The following is a 22,862-nucleotide window of genomic DNA, read 5'->3' as shown; positions in this document are numbered from 1 at the left end:
ATCAATTTAGTTTGTTTTGGATTACAATGCAAAGGTCCTATGTATTTGAAAAGGAAAACCTGAGTCCTTAAACAAATCTGGGGTTCCACGAATAGCTTCAGACCATTCCCCTGGGCCTCCCTGGTGGTAGATGTTCTGCCTTAGGAGTTCCTGGAGGGAAACCTTGGGAAGCACAGCCCCAACTCACTCACTGGGGAGTGTTCTGGAGTTGATCTTGGGCATAGATGTGACAATGCATTGGCTGTGAGTCAAATGGAATTTTAACCTTAACTTTGCAGCTGAGCCCCTCAATTTCTCTGCTGGGTCTGAGTGATAATCTTACATCTGGTCAGCTTGGCCAGGGCCAGGCATCTGCCCCCCTTTCCTCAGCTCCTTCCCCTGCTCCTGCACTCCCCACAGGTGTATGGTATCCCTGGACCAGCCTCCTTTTCGCTGGAGATGCAGCCCTTCTACAGGACCTCAGTTCTCTTCCCACCCCCATGGGCCCCTGCCTCATTTTCTGTTCCTGAATGTGGCCACAATGTAAGACTCTTGGTGCAGGGACTAATCCAGCTCTGGCCCTACCCAGTGTCAGCCTGCCTGCCCACCAATCACTCTGGTTTTCACTTCCATGTTCTGGCACCTGGGGATTTTCCTTTCCTTCTTGCATGCTCACATGTCTGCTTTCTTACTGATTCCTACATGACAGGCTGCCTTGAAACCTCTGCCAGCCATCTCTGATCACCTGCCTGGGGCCCTAACCTGCTGCCTCCTCTGGGCTCTGCAAACATAGAAACCTGAGTTCCCTTCCTGTCTTGACCGCTGGCTACCCCAGCACCGTGGTGGCTCCAGGTGCTCATAATTTCTGAGGTTTGGAGAAAGAGCAATAGAAGATGTGGGACATCCTGGCTATGGATTCTCTAGGAAGGCTGAAGCTGGGTGGAGGGAGAAGGGTGTTGCTTTTGTGTGTGGGACGCCTAGAAGTCACCCTTCAGAACACTAATCCTGTTCCTTCAAGTTTGGCAGTAGAGGCAGAAGCTCCCAGTGGGGACAGAGAGTTGGACCTCACAGCCCCAACTTTTGTCCATATAAAGAAAGAATCCCGTACACAACTTTTCATTTAATTTCCCAAAAAACGTAAAAGACCAGGCTGCAACAGTGAAGCAAGTCTTTACTGATGACTTAGAGATGATACAGGGAAATGAACAGAGAAAAGGATAATACTCTGGATGATGAAGACAACAAGATTCAGCCACCCCTGAGAGGCAGCATTTGTCCTCAGGCGGTGTGTGTGTGTGTGTGTGTGTGTGTGTACATGCTGTTAAAGGTACACAAAGCTGGACGTTAGTTAAAGCAGTGAAAACGTTTTATTCGGTAACTGCTGACAATCGGGAAAGAGCCGAGCTCCCTTCTGATTGGAGCAGAGATGATGGGCCTTTTAAAGGGGAGTAGGGAGGTGGAGCGAGCAGGGCACATGCACAGTCGGGGAAGTGAAAAATGACTAAGCGCTGGTCAGTGCAAACGTGATCAGGCCCGCTGTGTCGAAGTCACAATTCTCTCCTCCCACTGGGAGACGGAGGCTCTATTCTTCCTGGTGGTTACCCTCAAAGGAATGGCTTTCAGGTCCTTGAGAAAGGCTCTCCTGAGCTGTAGGAGATTCATACACGTATGTCCCAGAGGGATGGAGGAAGGATCCACAACTGAAAGCCTCTTTTAGTAAATGCTCTAAGAAAGGGAGGTCAGGGCCCTGTTGGCATGTGTTGGCTCGATTCTTTTGACAGCCTTGAGGTTTTCCAGACAGCAACTCAAAAGGGGGTTGGGTCTCCCAGGGACGCAGCCTTAGGCTGCTACGAGCCATGCTGAAGTTTGGTTCAGTCTCTTCGTGCACAGTTTGAGTGGAGTGCCGTCCTGAGAGTGCCAGTGCCCCAGGTATACTTGCCTTGTGAAAGAGAAACAATTAAAGGAACAGATGTGACACCACTTGCACAGCTGTTGGCAGTATTTTAAAAGAGAACCGACCATTTTCTACAACCCGACAGTGGCCCGCTGTGAGACCAGGCATGCCCAAACTCCTCCTTGTAGAATCTGCTGAAGACAACTACAGAGAAAAATAATACTAAAATTCCTTTGAACCCACATAGGCAATAGTGGCGCTTTCAAACTTTTTTGACCATGTATCACAATAAGAAATGCATTTCCATATTTCCTCTTCTATATTTTCCTAAAATGCTGTTCACAGTCTACTAATTTCACCGCCCACCAACGGGTCACGAGTCATAGCTGACATCTGAAAGGCGCAAAGCTGGAGGGCGCTGACCTGGGCAAGGGGGAAGAGGTTGGCAAAGCCTTGGTTTAACACTTACAGCAGCGCTACCTAGAAGCCAGATGGGAAAACTTGATTGCACAGAAAAATCTGTGAATCTGACCTTAGAGAAACAGGATTTTCTTTTGTGGATGAAACTCTATTCTTTCATAATAAAAATGTAGTAATAGGAGCATCTATTGAGTAATTTCCCAGAAACATGAGATCCAGCCAGAAATAGTCAAAGAGATTAGGACAGTGACAAAACTAGTCTAGGTAGGAATGCTGAAGTTTTTAATTGTCAAAATGCATCCTGGTAGAATGTTACATTCCCAGAAAAGATCACTGTAGAAACCTGGAGGAAAAATGATACACTAGACTTTGTTCTGAGTCCTAAATAGACATCAGTGAAGAAAGGAATGGGGTGAGTCATTGTGAAACGATGCAACAAGTATTTATTGAGCACTTACTGTCTGCCAGGCATAGTTTTGTCCATCTGTGAACAAAACAAAGTCCCTGCTCTCATGAGTGAATATTCTAGTAGAAAGAGAGAGAGAGAGAGAGAGAGAGAGAGAGAGGCAACAACCAAACAAGTACCTAATATAATGTCAAGTAGTGATAAATGCTAGCCATAAATAAATAAAAGCCACAGAAGGCTTTACTTCACGTAGGATACTGCTTCACAGAGGATGAACAGAGATGCACTTTCCCATAAAGAAACACTTAAACAGAGACTTTAATGAAGAAAAAGCACAAGAACTGAGGTGTGGGGGAAGCTTGTTCCAGGCAGAGGGAACAGCCAATGCAAAGGCTGGGGGGCGGGAGGCTCAGTGTATTTAAGGAACCGTCAAAGGCCTGTGTGGCTGGAGGGGATGCAGAGCCATAGTAGAGAGTCTCAAAGGCCATTGTAAGCACTTTGAGCATAATCAGAGTAAGATGATAGCTGTTAAGACAAGTTCAGAAATGCTAAAGACTCACAAATGTAGCACATCAAAGCTTGTGGCTTGCAAATCCAAGTCAGCTACATTCGCAGGAGGTAGTTAGCAGCAAGGAATCGTCATCCTGAACCCAAGGTTTTTGTGAACCCAATAAACACCTAGCTCGTTCTCCAAATCCTTGGTCTTTCCGAGCCTGTCCTGGGCACTCACATCACGGTAGGCTGGGGCTGGCTCTCCAAACTGCCCAGTCACACCGCCTAGGGGGAGCTGGGGATCCTATTACGTTTAGGATGCGTTTCCAATGCCTCTCCAATAGCTAAGATGCAGCGCTCATTCCCTGTGTAAGTGGAAAGGTCAGTGCTCTGATCACCTGGGCCCACTTACTCGAGCAGTGTCCTGGTGTGGCGGAAGCACCAGTGGTGGTGTCGGTGAGCCCAGGCAAACAGGGGTGAAAGCCAGAACTTTTAAAGTTAGTGAAGGAAGCCAAGTTAATTGTCGAAAATACCTTACTGGCAGCCCCAAATAATGTGGACAGAGATTCAGCACATTAAAAAACAAACAATAAAAATCCTTGGTGGCTAAATGCAAACCAACAAACCATTTTAAAAATCTGTGGAAAAAAAAAAAGTGCCAATTCAGATGCAAACTAGAAACTAGGTGCTTAGTGCATCTTCCTGGGGCGGGGGTGGGGGCTGGAGTCTTCAGTAGGAGCCAAGGCTGGAGATGAGGTGAGGGTTACAGGAGGCTGTGGCTTCATCACCCCACCTGCAAATCGCCTCATCTGAAAGTAGGGTAATGATGGGCTACACCTCATAGAGTTCTGGTGAAGATTAGACAGGATCATACATGTGAAATGCTTAGCTCATTGCCTGACACGTTGTAGATGCCCAAACACACAGCTACTGTAATTGTCCTTAGTTGACTGGAGCCCACAAGACTGAGGGCTGTTTTCCTGCTGGTCTTTGTGTCTACAGCACCTAGCACAGAGCTGGATACACAGCAAACACTGAAAGGATGTCGCTCCACCAGCACCTGTCAGGAATAAGGTGTGGAGGTGGGGGTGAGTTCTCAGAAGCTGCCACCAGCAATTACCACCACCATTGCTGGTCACCTCTTGGACACTTTACACACATCAGAGATTGAACAATGAATGCCATAGGTCTCTTTTTTGGATTGGGCAATATTTTAACAAATTGGCACCACAAGGGCCATATTCCTACTTAACTGGCCAGAAAAGAGTAGGGAATGTTCTCTTTAGAAAAGGGCTTGTGCTGTCTGGTTTGCCAGTGTCCATGGACCTGCTTGCCCCCAAAGGCACTTGAGTTTGCAGCCTCTGACACACTATGTTGTTTAATCCTTGCATAAACTCTGTGAAGTAAATTGATGAGAAAACGGAGGCTCAGAGAGGGTGAATAACGCCGCAGAGTCAAGACTGAACACAGGCCTGTGGGTCTCCAAGCTGGTGATGCTTCCCCGTGCCCCTTGCTGCACGCCGGGAGGGGGAGATTGAATGCAGGGATGTCATGGTTCTCATTTAAGTCCGTGGTTCTATGATTCTAGGATTTTAAATCATACATGTTATAATTTTAGAGTCACCCTGGAAAAATCTAGAAATACTTATTACTAACTCACTGTGTGATCTGTGCAAGGCCAGGGACATACCAAAAAATCCCAGAGGGGTTAAAGATGATCTCCAAGTTTATTTCCACCCAACAGATTCTCATGCAGGAAAAAAGACTGCACTTTTAAAAGTGTCCACGAGGGGGCAAAAGATGACCACAAGCTCCTTAGCTACAGTCCCAGTGATGGGGCGGAGCCAAGGACAGCTCAGGGTAATTTTCCTAAAGAGAAAGAAGCTCCTGTCTGAACTGCCAAGTCTAGAACTCTGTTCTGTCCTCACAGTTCCCTGCCAGGCCTCCTCTCCCAGAGTGAGCTCTCAGAGTGACTGTGGCCTGTCTCCTCCTGGGATCATTGAATCTAAGACACCATTGATTGCAAGGCACATCTTTCCTTCAGGTGACTCTAAGAAAGGAAAGATGGCACAAGGCCTTAATGATGGACTTGCACAATGCATGAATTGGTCACACCAGCTTTTCTTTGCTTTGAAATTTTTATCCTCTATCTTCAGGGATTTGGCCATTTGCCCTGCATTGCTTCACATAATACAGGCAGTGCTTTGGCACATGTTCTCAGTAACAAAGCATAATATAGCATTGTTTATGCAGGCGTCCTACGGGGCTTGTTTGTTGCTTTACAAGAAACTATGAGGCTGTCCTGGAAGCGGATCCTCTAGCTCTCAAGCCTTCAGAGAACTGTACTCTGCCTGGCAGCCTTACCAGAGCTAGACCCTGAGCTAGAACCATCAAACTAAGCTGCCCTTATTATTCAGAAACTATTATTATTATTCAGAAACTATGAATAATAAATGTGTGTTGTTTTAAGCTTCTAAGGTTTGGAAAATCTATCACATAGCTGTAGATGACAATACATGGGGAATGGGTGAGGGGTGGAGGGCAGAGAGGAAACTGGCTCAGGGATGTGCTGCCACCTGTGTGCTCCAACTGTGATTTGGGAGCATCTACAGGAAACACTAAGAGACTCCCCTTTAGGGCAGACATCCAGCCCTGGGTCCCCTTACACCAGGAGCAAACAGTGAGGTTGGAGGAATTCCGGTCTTGCTGAAAGGCCTGTAAGGGAGGGATAGAGGGACAGGGGGAGCTGCGGCCTTGACCAGCCCCTGTGTGAACAGGAAGGGTCTCCAGGGTCCGTGGCCTCAGTGCTCCACACAATGCCGGGGCTGCCAGCGACCACAGAGCCAGGGGCAGTGTTGGTGGGGGTGGGCAAAAGGGATGAAAGCCAGAACTTTTAAAGTTAGTGAAGGAAGCCGAGTTAATTGTCGAAAATACCTTATTGGCAACCCCAAATAATGTGGACTAAGATTCAGCACATTAAAAAAAAATACAATAAAAATCCTTGGTGGCTAAATGCAAACCAACAAACCATTTTAAAAATCTGTAATCCACTGGGAGGGCAGGGGGTGGCCTGGCTCAGAGGCCTTCACCAGCAGAACACCCACGCCTGGGGTGGGCAGGGCTGGAGGCAACACAGGAACTGAAAGAGGAGACAAGTTCCGGCCACCCCGCATGGTAAGTGGCACCCGGAGTAAAGTGACTGCCTGGAATGGCGGCTGCTGGGCCCTGCAGGGATGTGCGGGAGCGGGAGGGGGCACAGGGCTGGCACAGACGGGCTCCCAGACACTTGGCTGGACTATTTCCAGGGTCATGTAGGCCCTGATTTGCCTGAGCCTGGGAAGAGGAACGATTGAAGTGCCGTCGATACCCAGATTCCACCTCCCCGTGGGTGGACTGTCCGTGCGGCCTCTGACAAAGGAGAGAAAGACAGAGGTCCCCCCCTGGACAGTAACAGCCAGCACTGCAGCCTCCTTGGCTCCTGGCGCCACAGGTGAGGGTGGGGACACCTGAGGTACCACGGGGCAGCCAGCTTGGTCTAGAACCAGGTTTTCCATATTCCTTAGACGGCAACCTCTGGGAGATGCCAGTTTCACATCCCAACACAGTGTGCACACATACATTTATATTAATAAAACCAGAACAAAGTTTATGGAACAATATTTACTCTTACAACGTGTGGTGTCCTCCTCTGTCCTTTCCTTTCCCACCCCATCCCCTCCCACCCCTCCTGTGCTGTGCTCTTCTCCCCAGGGGACAAGGCGGGGGAGGATCTGGGGGTGATCACAGCAAGGCCTTCAAGGACGAGTCTCTTCTGAGAAAAACTGCAGCTGCCCTGGCTGTGCCCTCATGTGTCTCCCCCACGGCCCCGGGCTCTTGGAAGCAGAGACAATATCCTGTTCACCTGGTATCCCCCATGGCTCCTGGGAGAAACCCAGAATTCTTAGAACCTGCAAATCTTAGAGCAACGGTCCCCAACCTTTTTGGCACCAGGGACTATTTTCATGGAAGATAATTTTTCCATGGACCTGGGATTGGGGGAGGTGAGGATGTTTTTGGGATGATTCAAGTGCATTACATTTATTGTGCACTTTATTTCTATTAGTGTTACATTGTAATATATAATGAAATAATTATACAACTCACCATAGGTTGAGGACCCCTGCCTTAGAGAACGTCCCACAGTCAAAGCCCTGGTTTTTACTGGGAGGATAGTTTGACTCACAGGGCATCCAGCCAGCAGCGGTTATTGACCCCCAGGCTGTGGGCATGGTGGGGACTGGCTCAAGGCCCCGTGGGGGCTCAGGGGCAGAGTCAGGGCCAGGACTGGGGTGTCCTGACTCCTCCTAGGCCATGTTCCCTCCCTCACCCAGGCCCTTCCAGTCCCAGCTCCCTGGGCTGCCGTTTGCTCTGTCTTCAGTCATCTGGTATTTAATCCCCTCCTGGATTCACTGGCTCTGTGGTCCTAAGTGTCTTAGGTACTAAGCAGCTGGCAGCACTGAGGGGACCCCAGAATCTCAGACTTGGGGGCTGGCCAGTCACAGGCATGTGAGTACACAAATGAGAGGCCCATTGCCCTGTGGCAGAAGGGGCTTTGCAGCCAGTCGGACGTGAATGCAATGCTGACTGCCACTCACCAGCTGTGTGAACCTGGGTAAGTTACTTAACTTCTCAGCATCAGTTCCCTTATCTCTAAAATGGGTACAATAATATCTATTTTGCAGTGGTGGCATGAGGATTAGCAAAAATGTTAATAAAATAAAGTGCCTGGTACATCATAGGAGTTCAATAAGTAACACCTGTTATGATTATTGTTGATAGTAATTACAATAATACTGAGGGTTTCAAAACAACTCCAGGTACTTCAGGTGTGCTTTGACTTAGTTTTGGAGGAGATTTGGTTGCCTTAGTTTTCATCATACACAAAAAGGAAATTTTCATAAACATGTAGGGCAGAAAGCAGATTATGTTTGTCATGAACAACCTTAGTAATAAAAGGAGGGGAAACACACACAAAAAATCAAACAGAGCTTGCTGAGCATGCACCTTGGTTACAAGTGATAGTTGTGTTCTTGGCAAATGGACAGAATGACTCTGGTGCCAGCCAAGATCCCGTGGTGTATTGGAAAGACATCCCGCAGTCTCCGGGATGCTCCCAGTCCTTGCACTAGAATAAACACAAAATGTGTGGGTAGAGAAGGGCAAGGTGAATGGAAAGGTGGGGAAATTCACGCTAAGGACTGGGAGGCATTATTTCTCCACTCAGGGGACACTTTCATAGCTTATGCTGTGTAAGCACTAACTGATTTAGGAAATTCAGTTTGGGGGCTTAGTGTTTAAAAGCTAGTGTTATCATTTTGCTTTAACTAATTGAATGGAATCTCTTAACAAGAGAGGATTTTAATTATCCTGATCAGAAAACACATTCTCAGTAAATTACAGATTTTGAAAACAAAATTACCAAAAGATCAATGATTATGCTCTAAATTTGGCGTCTCCCTTCCCGTTCGCTAGGTGGCAGAATTAGACCTCGCAGAACCCGCCAGTTCAGTGGCTACTCTTCCCCCAGAGGTTTAAAATGAGGAAAACAGCTAGAAGAGAATAATTCGAATGTTCCTAGCATAAAGAAAAGACAAATTATTAAAGGTGATGGATATCCCATTTACCCTGATTTGATTACATGAATGGATCAAATTAACACGTGTACCTGGAAAATATGTACCTCTATCATGTATCAATAAAAAAATAAAACTTAAAAAAATGTTTTGTTTTGGTTCCATCTAAATTTTTCTTTGTGTTTTAGAAAAGAAAGTTAAACAATTTATGCACAGCTTTTAAAGGACCCTGTCTAGCACATAGCGGGCGGTATGCCATTTCCCTGTCTGAAAGCCTGACCCCAGATGTTTTTCTCTTATCTTGGAGGATCAAACAGTGTGACAGGAAGCTTACTTACCTACGCCAGGTGCTGTACTATGAGCTCACCTCACTTATTCTGCACAGGGAGACTATAAAGAGTGGCTTCCGTATTGTTGAAGAAGCGCTATCATTTTATTGCGCATTTGGTAGGTACGAGCTCCAGTATAAGAATTGTAAATGTGTCTACCCTGGCCAAATGAAGAATCTGGCTGGAGAGTGAATCTAGGGCAGCCAGCCTCGGCAAGAGACCTCTTTTCGGTGCCCAAGTTTCCATTCCTGACAGTGACAGTTACTATGACAGTCACATACTTCTTGACAGAGAAGCAGGAAATATCTCCATAGGGGAGTCAACACAGAGCCTGGTCCAGCAATGAAAAGCAGGAGCTGGGGGAGCCCGTGATTACCACAGCCAGGAGCAAAGGGCTTCTTCCTTTCCAGCCTGGGCAGGTTCCCACATAACTCAGGACTGGGGCCACCTACTCAGCATCTACCAGGCACCAGGCACGGTGCTCAGTGCCTCATCTATGATTTAATCCTCGTTTACTCCTGACAACCACTCTTTGACGTAGGCACTGTGAGGATGGGAAGATGCACAAGGCAATTCCACTGAGTCACTAGGATTATTTAGTTGTCCTTATCTCTGCAGCCAACATTCTGCTGAGGGAGGGACTAACACAGAAGTAGAAGCCACAGTCCTAGCCTCTACAGAACTTGCTGTAAGAATACTTCCATTGCTGAATTATATAACCTGGTGTCTGAAAAAGCAAATAGTTTGTGCAGCATAAGTACTCAAACTTTGCACCTTGTTCCTGACCAATAAGTATCTAAATGGAATAAAAATGTGTTTCCATCATGCATGGGATTCAATAGGGAAAAGTCTTTTAATACCTGGAGGGAATCGATTTCACTCTGGTTGAGGCCCACAAAGACAGACTCTGAAAGTGTCCCCCCACCCTGTGATCAGGCTAAGCCTTGAACTAATTGAGCACGCACAACTGGGAGGAAAATTCAGTACCAGAAGAGAATTTCCCCTCGGTGTTTCATTTATGAATTCACCCAGTCAAGTTCAGCTACTTCCTATTCAAAAATATGGACTTCATGATCCTTTAAAGATACAAGTCAGATTACGGCATTTCTCTCCTCAAAACCTCTTAATGACTCACCATTTCACTAAAGCCAAAGTTCTCAGCAAGGCCTCCAGAGCCTTACTTAGTCTGCTTTCCCATTATTCATCTCTCTAACCTCATCTGGTCTCTTCCTTCTTTTTAGTTTTTCCTTTCTTTTTAAACACGTATCTACAGCTGAGAAAAGATTGCTCTTGGCAGCACCTCAAATCACCCCCTCTTTCTTTTTTCTGTATCAGGGGTCAGCAAATACAGCCTGTGGACCAAATGTATGGTCCACAGCTAAGAATGGTATCTACATTGTAAGCGGTGGAAAAATCAGAAGACAAATACTATTTTGTGGACACTGAAAATTCTACGGCATTTAAATTTCAGTGTCTATAAATAGTTTTATTGGAACACAGCCATGCCCGTTCACTTCCTTATTGTCTGTGGCTGCTTTTGTGCTGCAAGAGCAGGGTTGAGTAATTATGACAAGACTGTATGACCCGTAAAGCCTACGGTATTTTAGTATGGGTCAAAAAGTTTCCTGACCTCTGAGTTGGGCCACTGTTATTTCACTGTTTTCCAGATCTCTCAAATTCCAACCACCCTTGAATGTTCAGTTCCAATCCTCTCCTTCCATAAAGCTGCCTCTTTAACAGATTTAGCCCAAATCAGTATCACAGCATTGATTTTGCTTCCCACCCTAAAATAATTAAATTCATTCAGCAAATGTTTATTGACTTTATGCTATAAGCCAGGCATAGTAATAAGTACTTAGAAGAGTGAGCCAGATGTAATCCCAATCTTTAGTAAATTCATATCCTACTAGTGGAGATAAGAAAAAACTATAATAATACAGAGTGATAAGGTAATAGCAGGACTTACACAGGATTTTACATAAACTGGTGAGATGCCTAATCTAACCAGGGCCCGGGAGAAGACACTGGCAATATTTAGTGAGTGAAGGCTGAGCAGAGTTTTGAAAGAAGCAAGTGAGGCGAAAGGAGGAGAAGTGTGTCCCAGGCTGAGGGGACATGTTGTGGGGAGCAGAGGCGAGAGCGCATGCTCTGCCAGGCACTTGTCAAGTCTTTGATGGGCTAGTAGGCTCATAAAATGCTGCAAGCAGATATAGCCTTAAAGGCCATCCAGCTCATACCCCATTTTACAGGTGAAAACATAGAGGCCCAGAGCCATAGCATGATTTGCTAAAGGCTTTGGAAAACTAGAATGGAAGTTGAGATGTCCTGACTCTCACTGATTTTGGTGTTCTTTTCCCTACACGAGAAAGTTTTGGGCCTGTATTTTGGTGAATATCTAAAAATTCTACTTGCTGGCTATTAAATAAAACAAAATGAAGCTAGCATGGTGTTATAAAAACCCTGGGTTTTGGGAAACTGGGGTTCTTTTTACAACTAGCATACAGGGTAAGTCACCTCCTTCTCAGGCTCTCAGTTTCTTTGTGTGTCCAGGAGCTGGATTAGATCATCTTAGCTTCCCCTCCTGGCTCTCGTGGATCATTCTATAAACGTTATCATTTCTATAATAATAAAATGTATGATGCAATCTTTGCTCTCAGGGCCTTTGCTTTTCATTTCTCATGAGAAATGAAACAAAGGTCACAAGACTTTGTATTCACTTGCAACTCCGACAAACTAGACAGTTAACGAGTAACTGGAGTGCTGAGCAGGGACAGCGAGGAGAAGGCGTGGACGTGGGCTGGAGGGTCCTGGAGAAGTGAGGTCTGACCCGCCCTCTGTGAGAGGTGCGAGGCTTGGCCGGGAAGAAGGAAACGCCAGCAGGGGCTGGAGTCCCAGCCACACATGGGGACTTGCAGGATCCAGGTTGCCAGCGCAGGGTTTGGATGGGGGCGTGGGAGGCAGGAGGTGCCCACTGAGAAGATGGTTGTTAGCCAGGCTACGAGTGTGGGCCCGGCGCAGCAGGCCAGGAAAGGTGTAGGAGATGGACTGGGCCACGACAGACGGGCAGATAACTGCCCAGGAACCTGTTTCACTAAACACAGAATAAGGTCCTGAGGGCTCAGACTTCGGGAAACATGTCTTAGTTTTACCTCCTTGTTCTGTTTTGATTATGTGTTCCCAATTACACAATAAATTCCCAGAATTATAAATTGTAACAACATGGAGCACTATAGACCCATACAACGATCATGTTGAAACCAATGTTTTGTTTCAGCATTGATACAAGATCTGATGAATACGAACAGTTCACTGGTTCCTAGGAGGCGGTGAGTTCACGGTTTTGCTCAGTTGCTGATCTGCTTTCTGTCTCTTCTTTTCTCCTTTTGTATTTCAGTTCTGACTTTGTGAGCATTGGATTTGGTCTTATTCTGATTTTTTTTAACACAACAAGCTATCTCAAATGCTTTTTGGAAGTAAGTAAGATATAAATAAATTATTATTAAGGTTTCTCTTGATCTATGTTGTTAAATATCTCATTATACTACCTAATGACAAAGTAGCTCTTTATAAACATAGTCTTTTTGGACAGAGGCCCCTAAAGTCCTTTACATACCTAGTCTTATTACTCCTAATCGCAGTTACCAATCCTTGCATTTGTATAGTATTTTAAGGGTTAAAGAGGGTTTTTTCTTTTTTTTTTTTTTGTGGTTAATGTGCTTTATTTTATTTACGCCACAAAACCCCTGACAGCTCTTTCATCCCCAGTATCCAGCACAGTGCCTTTGACCTAAGTGCTTATTGAAAGAATGAATGATCAAATTAAGTAAGAAACAACAATTCCGTGAGCAAGGACATGTACTAATTGTTTTTCTCATTTCACTGAAGAGGAAGCAGTGGACTGCCTGAGACTGCCAACAGCACGTATTCCCTCCAGCTTCACGTTTTTTAAGTGACTTCACCTTGGCAGCTTGAAACTGGCCATGGTGGATATATTTACACTGTGGAAATCAGCAAATATTATACTATTACATGAATCAGCACCCCATTAGCTCCCACACCTTGAAAACCAGTTTTTAAATATTTGCCAGCTGCCATGGTTTGAAGGAGTCCCCTGAAGTTCATGTGTTATAAGCTAAATCCCCAATGCAACAGGGTTGAGATGTGGGGGCTTGTAAGGGGTGACTAGGTCATGAGCACTCTGCCCTCATAAATGGATTAATGTTGCTATCATGGGAGTGGGTTAGTTACCATGGCAGTGGGTTAGTTACTGTGAGACTGGGCTTGTTATAAAAGTGAGTTTGGCTCCCTCTTGCCCTTACTCTGCACCTCTTGCAATGTCAGCGTGGGAGAGCCGCAGGCATGAGACTCAAGCCTGTGGGAGCTGCTGGGCAGATGGAGCCCAGCAAAACCTTTGGGGTGGGGCTGCCTGAGGCCTTGGGGTCTCATCTCCCACCCAATGTGCCCAGGATGCAGGACATGGAGTCAAAGGAGATTATTCTCCAGCTTTAAGACGTAATGTTTTCCTTGTTGGGGTTTGGACTTACTTAGGACCAGTTACCTCTTTCTTCTTCACTGTTCCTCCCTTTTGGGATGGGAATGTCTATCCTACGCCTGTCCCACCACTGTATTTTGGAAGCACATAATTTGTTAATTTCACAAGTTCATAGCTAGAGAGGAATTTGCCTCAGGATAAATCATGCCTTGGGTCTCACCCATATCCGATTTAGATGAGACTTTGGACTTTGAACTTTTAAATTGATGCTGGAATGAGTTAAGACTTTTGGGACCACTAGGATGGAATAAATGTATTTTGCATTAGGAGAAGAACATGAATTTGGGAGGCCAGGGATGGGATGCTATGGTTTGAATGTGTCTCTCAAAGTTCATGTGTTGGAAACTTAAATCTCCAATGCAACAGTGTTGGGAGGTGGCCCCTAATAAGAGGTGATTAGGTCAAGAAGTCTCCGCCCTCATGATTGGATTAATGTTATCAAGGAAGGGAGCAGGTTAGTTATAAAAGCAAGTTTTGCATCCTTTTGCTCTCTCTTCTCCTTCTGCCTTCTCCCACGGATAATACAGCAAGATGGCCCTGGCCAGATGCTGGCACCATGCTCTTGAACTTCCCAGCCTCCAGAACCATGAGTCAAATAAACTTCTATTGTTTATAAAGTACCCAGTCTGTTGTGTTCTGTTCTAGCCACATAAAACAGACTATAACACCAGCATACCACTGGGATTAGGATCCAGACTAGTTAAGTAACTAGACTAAGGTTAAATTTCTGGCTAAGAGCTTAAATCTAGGCCTCCTGGCTCTAAGATCAGAGATCATTAGGGAAAATGATATGTCAAAGATGAAACAATGGTTAATTTCTGACTCTGCAGCATAGCTCCATAAATTACAGGGCATGCATACCAAGGACACAGGTACGCAGGTTATAGAAAGGAAACTGCATCCAGGCCTCATATGTTTATACCTAGATTTAAGGAACCTGGCCTGAATATCAGAGCCACAGTGGAGAGCACACCCATAATCCAAACACAGCAAGACACTGAGTGAGAGGTTTCTGGCCACAGAAATTGCTGGATACTACAGATAGGAGCTGTCAGAGAAAACCATTATTGCTTCAACACATGGCAAAGAATTGCACTGGCAACGATCCCAGCAGAAGTATCCAAGTAACTGAGTCATCTTCAATAAAGGAAAACATTCTGAAATGATCAATGTCCTTTCACTTGGATTACATGGAAACAAAAGCAGATCTAGTGCAAAAATTCTCAAGAGTGAAAAACATAAATATTTATTACTCAAAAAGCTAAATACATTTAGAAGAGCCTACTTCTTTCTGTTTTTATTTTTAAATAATATTAATATATTTTATAAGATACCTTTATTGACTTTATTTTTTTTAAATCATGAATTATATTATCAGAATCGTGATTTTCATGTAGTTTTTGCAATATTGACAGTATAGCACAGTCAGGCTTGTATTATGGAAGCAGAGCCACCTTGAGTTTTATGGGAAATAAAGCCCTTGTTATAGGAATTAGAACTTCAACAAGCATGGGAGCATCTGGGAAGGGATGGACTGCAGGAAGAGGTAGAGGAAGAGAGGACAAGTCACTTTTCAGTCCTCCTAGAATTCTGGCATGGCTGGACAAGTCAGAGCTTGCAGGGAAACGCAGGTGCCAACATGGGCCCATAGGGGAAGCCCACGGAGAGGTCCACAGGAAGCCACAGCTACTGGCTTGGTGGTTCTGCAAGTAAGTTGCCAGTGGTGAGCCGGGGCCACTATTGCCCAGTGGGGCCACCAATTAAGAAGACAAGCTAGGTGCAAAGCAGACAAGAGCAAGGACAAGCATCCACTGGCATCATGGTGCCTGTCCATCACACAGTAACTGCAACAACCTGCAGAACGCAATGGCTGTCACTTTACTTCCAACTTCTACATCACACAAGTTTTTCTTCAAACCAGCTTTACCCTGGTATTACATAAGGAAGAAGATTCTCAGAAATGTAATTCTAAGATTGACACATTGATGTTGCACAAACCAGCAGACACTGGAAAGGCAAATGTGTTGAGCCTAAGAATACTGAGTTATACAATTGTCCCCTGTATTTTTGGAGACAAGATTTGATTTCAGAAGTCAAATAAGGCTTTGCCTTAAAGAAAAAATAAATGTGTTAGTTCAAATGCTGCCTCGCCTCAAGAGGGTGTCTCATTGATCAGTAACAGCTGCACTTCAAAGAGACAGCTGTAAACTGGGCCTATGGTTCTCACCTGTTTTGAAACACAAGACAGGCTTCACCTAGGGCCATAGGCTGCCAGGGCTGACCAACAAAGACCACCAGAGACGAGAGCTGATCAAATAGATATGCTAATGCCCAAGCCTGACCCAGATGGAACCACGCAGTTAAAGTAATTAACACAAGGTACAGCTCATGTTGACTTCTGGGATCGTGTCTGTCTCCAAGAACACAATCACTGGAGCCAAGATGTCTCTGTTTTTTGCTAAAGTAATAGCCTTATCATAAAACTTAGAAGTGTGCCCTAAGAAGATTTTGTAACTCATTGTTCCCCTAGATAGAGTTAGTTAAAGGATCTGTAGTCGCCTTTTAGAAGACTTTGACCCTAAACCAAACTGCCTGTTAGTATGTAAAGGGCAACGGGAGCCTGTAACTACCCTATAAAAAACCTGTGTGGAGTTTCAGTCTTTGATATATTTCCGCAGGAGAGATATATCCTTCCGGACTCCTCTTTTGTCTAACTTAATAAACCTTTACTTTATAAACTACATCTTTGGCTCTGTGTATTATTATTATACACTATTTTTTCATCCTTTTCGACGACCCCTGCCTGAGAGACCGGAAAGAGAAAACCTCTTTGCGGGGAGCGTAGCTAACTCCCCGCACAAATGAAACAAACTTTTTTGAATTATTTTGGTCTTTAGATTGTATTTTTAGTAAACAACTGGAGTTATTGCTAAAATTCCTAAAGCTACCCTTAGATTTGGGAGCAAACCATGAATTTGATACATTATGTTTAAAATGGAAACAGAATTGCATATGATCAATTATTATCACAGAAAATACTACAAAAGATATTTTATTTATATATCACTATCATATACATTGACATTTTTTCCATCTCTTAAATCAATTCCTGGGGCTGTACAGTAATGTCAAGATTCAATCACGTTCATGCATGCCATGTCTAGATACACATATATATGAACTTAAGCATACAGTGAATTATTAAAAAACGTAAGCTTTTACTCTGCTGCCATGTTTCCTTGCCAATTTTAGGCCCATTTTCATCTTTATCTACCCAGCAGATATTCTATTATTCTACTAATCCCTTTACACCTAAGAGAAATATATTCAACACAAGTATGCCTTTCCAGGATACTGTCAACTGTTTTTTAATATTCCTTTGCTCTAAATCTGCAGGTTCAATAAGCTGTTAATGTCGTGCTTTTGACCATTTGATCAACCAAGACTAAATGATGAAAATTATGTTATTTCAGATCACCTGCACGTGTCAAGGACTTTAGTTGTTGGCGTTTTAGAAGTATTAGAATAAGAAATATCTCAGTGTGGAAAACTATTTCTAAGACTTAACCAAAAATTCCCTTACTTTAAAAAATATTCACTATAAATACAGGGCAGGCTTATAACTGCCTTTTGGAATTGGTTTGAGTGAGATTTGAACCATAAGGCAGGCAATGAGCATTTAGTAATTATTAACTATTAAGAAAAGAGAAATAGAAAATTACATTTTAGTTGTCCCTTAAATATCAGCACAAACTTAAGTGTACCCTCCATAAAGCAGGCAATGAACATGTAATAATTAACTATTAAGAAAAGGAAAATAGAAAATTGGATTTTAGTTGTCCCTTAAATATCAGCACAACCAAACTTCAATGCAAAATTTGCAACACAAATGATTGCCTCTGGGCCAGGCATGGAGCCCCCATATCACAGTCACTATTTTCTGAACCTCTCCAGGGGCTGTAACTTTCTTCGTTTCTTCTGCACTATCCCATCATAGGACCCAAATCATTTTGTTCAATTTAGATAGCTGTGCAAGGCTGAGTGTCAACTGTCTTTTAAAATATAAGTGTTCATCAGACAGCATTCAAGATGGTCCCTACAAAAATGTCACTCCTTCACTCAATTGGGATGTGCCCTCCTGAGTAGGGGACAAAGAGCTGAGTGAGAAGCAGCCCCTAGGAACCTGCACAGAACCCTGTATGCCCCTGAGAGTGCCCAGTGTGTGTCTGACCTGCCAGTGGGGAAGGGACAGGAAATGCTGCGAGACCCACTGCCAGGTACCAGGTCATTGTCACAGGGGCTGTCTGAGCATGTGCAGCATCGAGGGAAAGCTGTGCACAGGCTATCCACAGCGCAGCTCTGCTGGACCGAGGAGGGTCCCAGCAAGCAGGGTGTGTCCCTCCAACACTGTCCCTGTCCCTGCCCCTGAGGTCCCGCACTGAGTGTTAGATGGCACATAAGAGATGTCTTTATGTGTTGACAGAAAGGAGATGATCAGGTACAGGAGGCCCCTGCCCCAGGCAGAGGAGAAGAGAATGGGACAAACTGGGTTCTTAGAATGGCCTTCGGGGCAGCACCTCCTTGTGCTGTCAGTTCCCCTCCTCTCCCAGTTCTGGGTGTACCTAGTGTGGTTTCCTCAGGCTGCTGAGGTCCTGGAATCCAGGGAGGGTGCTGAATGGTGCCAGACCACAGGCAGTGGCATGAGCTGCAGGAAAGAGCCAGAGCCTCCACTGTGGCTTTTGGGCCTTGGTGGCAACTGAGAAGCACATGTGGCTGTTGTACTACGGATGGGGCTTCTCAGAAAGAAAGTTTGAACAATCGATGGTGTGGAAGCCTGTGCAGAAATTCAGTTCAACCAGCAGTTAAGGGGCGTTCACTCCGTGCAGGCGCGGGAGGGGCAGTCTTTGAGGGAATGGGAGAGGGGCAGGGCGTGGGCTTTAGTTAGTCCCCTTCAGACATGTTAAGCTGAAGCTTGACGTGACAACTAAGTGAAGACATTTAAGTTTGGAGCTCAGAATCGGGCTGGAAATATAATCAGGATTAAAGACAATGGGTGAGATCCCCAAGGAGCACTTGTGGAGAGAAAAGAAGAGCAGGAAGGACGTGTGGGGGAGGGGCTGGCGGCAGGGGAGGGGAGGGCAGGTGGAGGTGAGGCTGGGGGAGTGCTATTTTAAAGGTGGTGCTGTGTCCCAGAGATGTGAAATGCCTCAGATCCCTTTAGGGGATGGTGCTGGGACCCAGCATGAGCCCACCTCTGCCGGTGGGCACGAGGCACCCGACCCCCATGTGCCCATTAGGATGGCCTGGGCTCTGTGCTCAGCACTGCTCAGTCATCGTGATTGTGCTCAGTCCTCACTTGCCCTTGCAGGCAGGCATTGCTGGGGGACAGAGAAGTTGGGTAACTTGCCAGAGATCCGGGGTAGGAAGCCGGGTCAGCACCCAGCCAGCGTCTCTCTGACAGCCCAGGCCTTGCAGGAGCGCCGGGCTGCTCCAGAACACATGGCTGTGGTGCGTCTGAATTCACGGGACCGGGTCTGCACGGGCCTGTGGGGAAACCTCCTGATCTGACAGAATCCAGAAAGAGCAAAGTAGGCAGAACAGCCAAGCCTGACACTGTGCGGATGACATGCCCCAGTTGTGTTAGGCGTTAAGCCAGTTAGTTATCAATTTTTGCTTCGTGAATACTCTTGTGTCCTCTGTTTTCGGGTTTGGTCATCTCTTTCCATGGTTAATAGCACTCACCCTCCTCACTGATGTTTTCCTAGCCCTCCTAACTCTGACATGCAAATTGCAACTACTCTCACTTTTCAAGCCTGCGATCTTGATTGTCACAATTTTTTTTCCTAATAGTTTCTGTGGCTCTCCTTTGCTCTGCAAATCAAATTCCTACTTTCCTTCCTTTTAAGCAGCTACTATCTTGTCCACTCTCTTTATTTTGGTCAAGTAAGTTACCATCATCACTGATCTCTGTGTTTATTTCCAACCTATTTAAAAAATCTTTGTGCACTTTCTCCCAATAAAAATAACAGTACTTTGTTCTGAACCATAAAACTTTCAGTTCTTCTTTCATTCTTCAAAGGCTTCCCTGGGGAGCCAGTCTCCTTTAGGAAATCTTCCCAGACTCCCAGACCCAGCAAAGTAGCTTCCCAGGCCGCTGTCCCCTCCCTGTGTGGCACGTGTGTAGGCACCAAGGCAGGTATTCTGGGCCACTCTTTCCATCCCATCTTTCATCCACACCCTCTTTCGCTCCTCTTCTACCAAAAGCCCCACATTCTCTTGCCAATCTCCCAACTCACTTCAAGAAAGTCTCTTTTGTTGTGTGTTTATCTATGTGTACGTTCATGTGAGGTTTTGACTTTGTGCATGTGAATATTAATCTCCAGGTGGTTGGGGTGCGAGGTCAGGGGAGGATGGTCCTATGTGTTTTTGAAAGTGCAAGTCTGACATGGGGATCTAGGTGGGCGTGACCTGAAAGGAAGGTAAACTTGTGTGGACATTCACACATACATATCGTATCCAATATGATGCCTGCCTCTGCTCAGGATTTACAGTTGGAATGGGTAGTGCAAAGGAACAGATGTGATTTGTTCTCTAACAAGGAATTAGCTTGTTTATGGATTAATGCCAAGGGCTTTGTAACAAATTTACAGAATATAAATTAGTACTCTGTGGTTTGGCAGGCAAATAATATTTTATATGTTGAGGCAATAAAGTCTCTATTTTGCACTGGAACCAAGTAATACTGAATACTGAACCATGCCCCTCTGTATGGGATCTAGAGTAAAAATGGGAAGACTGAAAAAATATGATATAGTGCTTAAAGAAAGCAATCACAGATTTTAAAGTTCTCATTTTGCTTCTATTAACTGAAGGACTGTTTTCCTAAGGGGTAGGGAGAGTGTGTGTGTGCACTAACATCCACATGTATGTGTCTCCCCTCATATGTCAGCAAATGAGTTTATCTAATACGTTTCCCCTTAAGATGAACTCTCTGATGGATGTGCTCTATTTATCTCCATCTCCCTCTCCCCCTCATTCCTTCTATTCCTTCTTGGGTTGCCTCTCTTGGCCCTGCCCACCCAAGCCCCAGCCCTCCCATCCTCATGGGATGTGCAGGAATGTCTGCGCTGGGGGGGAAGGGCAGGTGAGGAGCACAGGGACAGACAGGGCTCATCAGCTGCTCTGCGCTGCCGTGGGGTCTGGAATTTATGGAGGTTAACCTGGTATCTGGTGCCTCAATTTCTTCATCTGCAAAATGGGGAGCTCATTTCTCCCTCGTAGGTTGTTGTGAGGCTTAAAGAGTGACTAAACGTGTAAAGCACTCAGAACAGTGCCTGATATACAATAAATACACGGAAGTCAGCAACCTGCAAAAAGAGAGCTTTCTTTTCTGAGAGGGTAAGAAAAACACTGACAAGCATTATATTTAGAAAAGCAAGCAGCCCTGTTGGCAAAATATCTGTGTCTTAAGAATGAATACTCAGGGTCAGTTGTGAAAAGCATATGTTTGACCTCTCTGAGATGTACTTTATATTTCAGCCTTTTTATATGTTTTCACATTCTGTACAATCAGCCTACTTGGAATTTTACATGACTTTTAGCATAACTCCTTTAAAATAAAATAATACTTTATAATCCTTGTGCCACCAGTTTCCTCAGTGAAGATTCAGGGCTTGTTTTTGCCTATTTGTTCATTTGGCATTTCCCTGCCTTTATTTTTTCATGCCAGTCAACAGAAGTTTATGCCTATGTTTAACCTGCGAGGAAAGGTATGACTTAGTTGATGTAAGTGGGGATGTTGTTGCTGCATTCACACAGTAGGTCTTAAGTTGCCAGCTGTGAGAGGAGAAATGATAAGGGTGTCCCCTTCACCCCACGTCCATGTTATGTTGGAATTCAAAGTCTTTGGTCTAATGCTGAATCAAGAACTATTAATAATTCTATATAAATGTATTTTTTGTAAAGCGGTAACAACTCCAAATGGTCCCTAATCTTTGTCCATGGCTTGAGCTAAAGATTCATAGCTAAAATCATAGCTACTAAACACCAAAATTGAGTAGTATTTTATCTTTTCTAGAGGAGTCAAACAAATTGGATGCCCTCAAATTTGAATTAATAAATCATATAACAACTGAGGGAATATGTCATTTTCCATACTTTAAAATGTGGGTTATAAATTCAAACTTTGTACTGTTCTCTTCTTAGTTAGGTGGCTAGGATAAATAATTACTGCTAAATAGCAACCATTTATGCCTCTCAGCACCAGTTACTGCAATGAATTTACGGATAAAAATCTATGAAGTTGAAATTACAAGCTTTCCAGTAAATTCTCCGGCTGATTTGTGACTTCTTTTGACATGCCAATTTGGCTCAGGGATTGGCTTTAGCAGGTGCAAATTTGTTTAACAGGGAATACATCACCACAACAAGCTAGGAAAAAAATACTTACAATGTGGAAATTGATGTCATATAAATAATTTAGAGGTAATTTTATCTTTCTTTCCTTTGCCATCCCTGGACAAGAGCCAAGAATTGTTCAACCATGAGACTTAAAAGAGTAAAACTAAAAGGTACAAAGAAGCGAGACTGATTTTTACCATGGCTTTCTACAGGAGTCTCATCAGTTTATAACTTCTAAACCTGTCAGTTTCATCTTTAATACTGATATGATTCAAAGGGTATTTTGTATTTTGAATAATCAGATTGATTTTTAATTAGAACACCAATCCTATTTTCCAAGTCATATGAGACCATTCAGACTAGAATAAGAGACCTAAAATTTAAGTGTATTTCCATAGAGAAGAAAGCAAAACTAAATTTAGAGTAGCAAGTTTCTTTATAATACTTTATTTCCCCAGCAAGGAGAAAACTGGAGTCAGAATGGAATGATGAGACGACTTAGTTTTTTTTCTGACAGGCATATGCTATCTCCTAATTATAGTCTACTAGTTTTCCTTTTCAATTATGTTACCTATTTATATGGAACTTTGGGGTTTATTTTTGTTTTGGCAATGATCGAGAGTTATGATCACTTTACAGTAGAGTAGAACTTAGGTCCCTCTACTGGTGTGCTCTTGAAATTGCACTCTCCACCAATTAATGCTTCATGGAATTTGTTGAGTGAGTTGCCATCAGAATTGGAAAAAAGGTGGAAAATGTGTATCACATATAGTAAGGG

Source organism: Lemur catta, chromosome 1 (genome assembly GCF_020740605.2).
Source record: "Lemur catta isolate mLemCat1 chromosome 1, mLemCat1.pri, whole genome shotgun sequence".
In the NCBI taxonomy this organism is placed as follows: Eukaryota; Metazoa; Chordata; class Mammalia; order Primates; family Lemuridae; genus Lemur; species Lemur catta.
The sequence above is the reverse complement of the archived record's forward strand: the minus strand, read 5'-3'. Positions refer to the sequence as shown.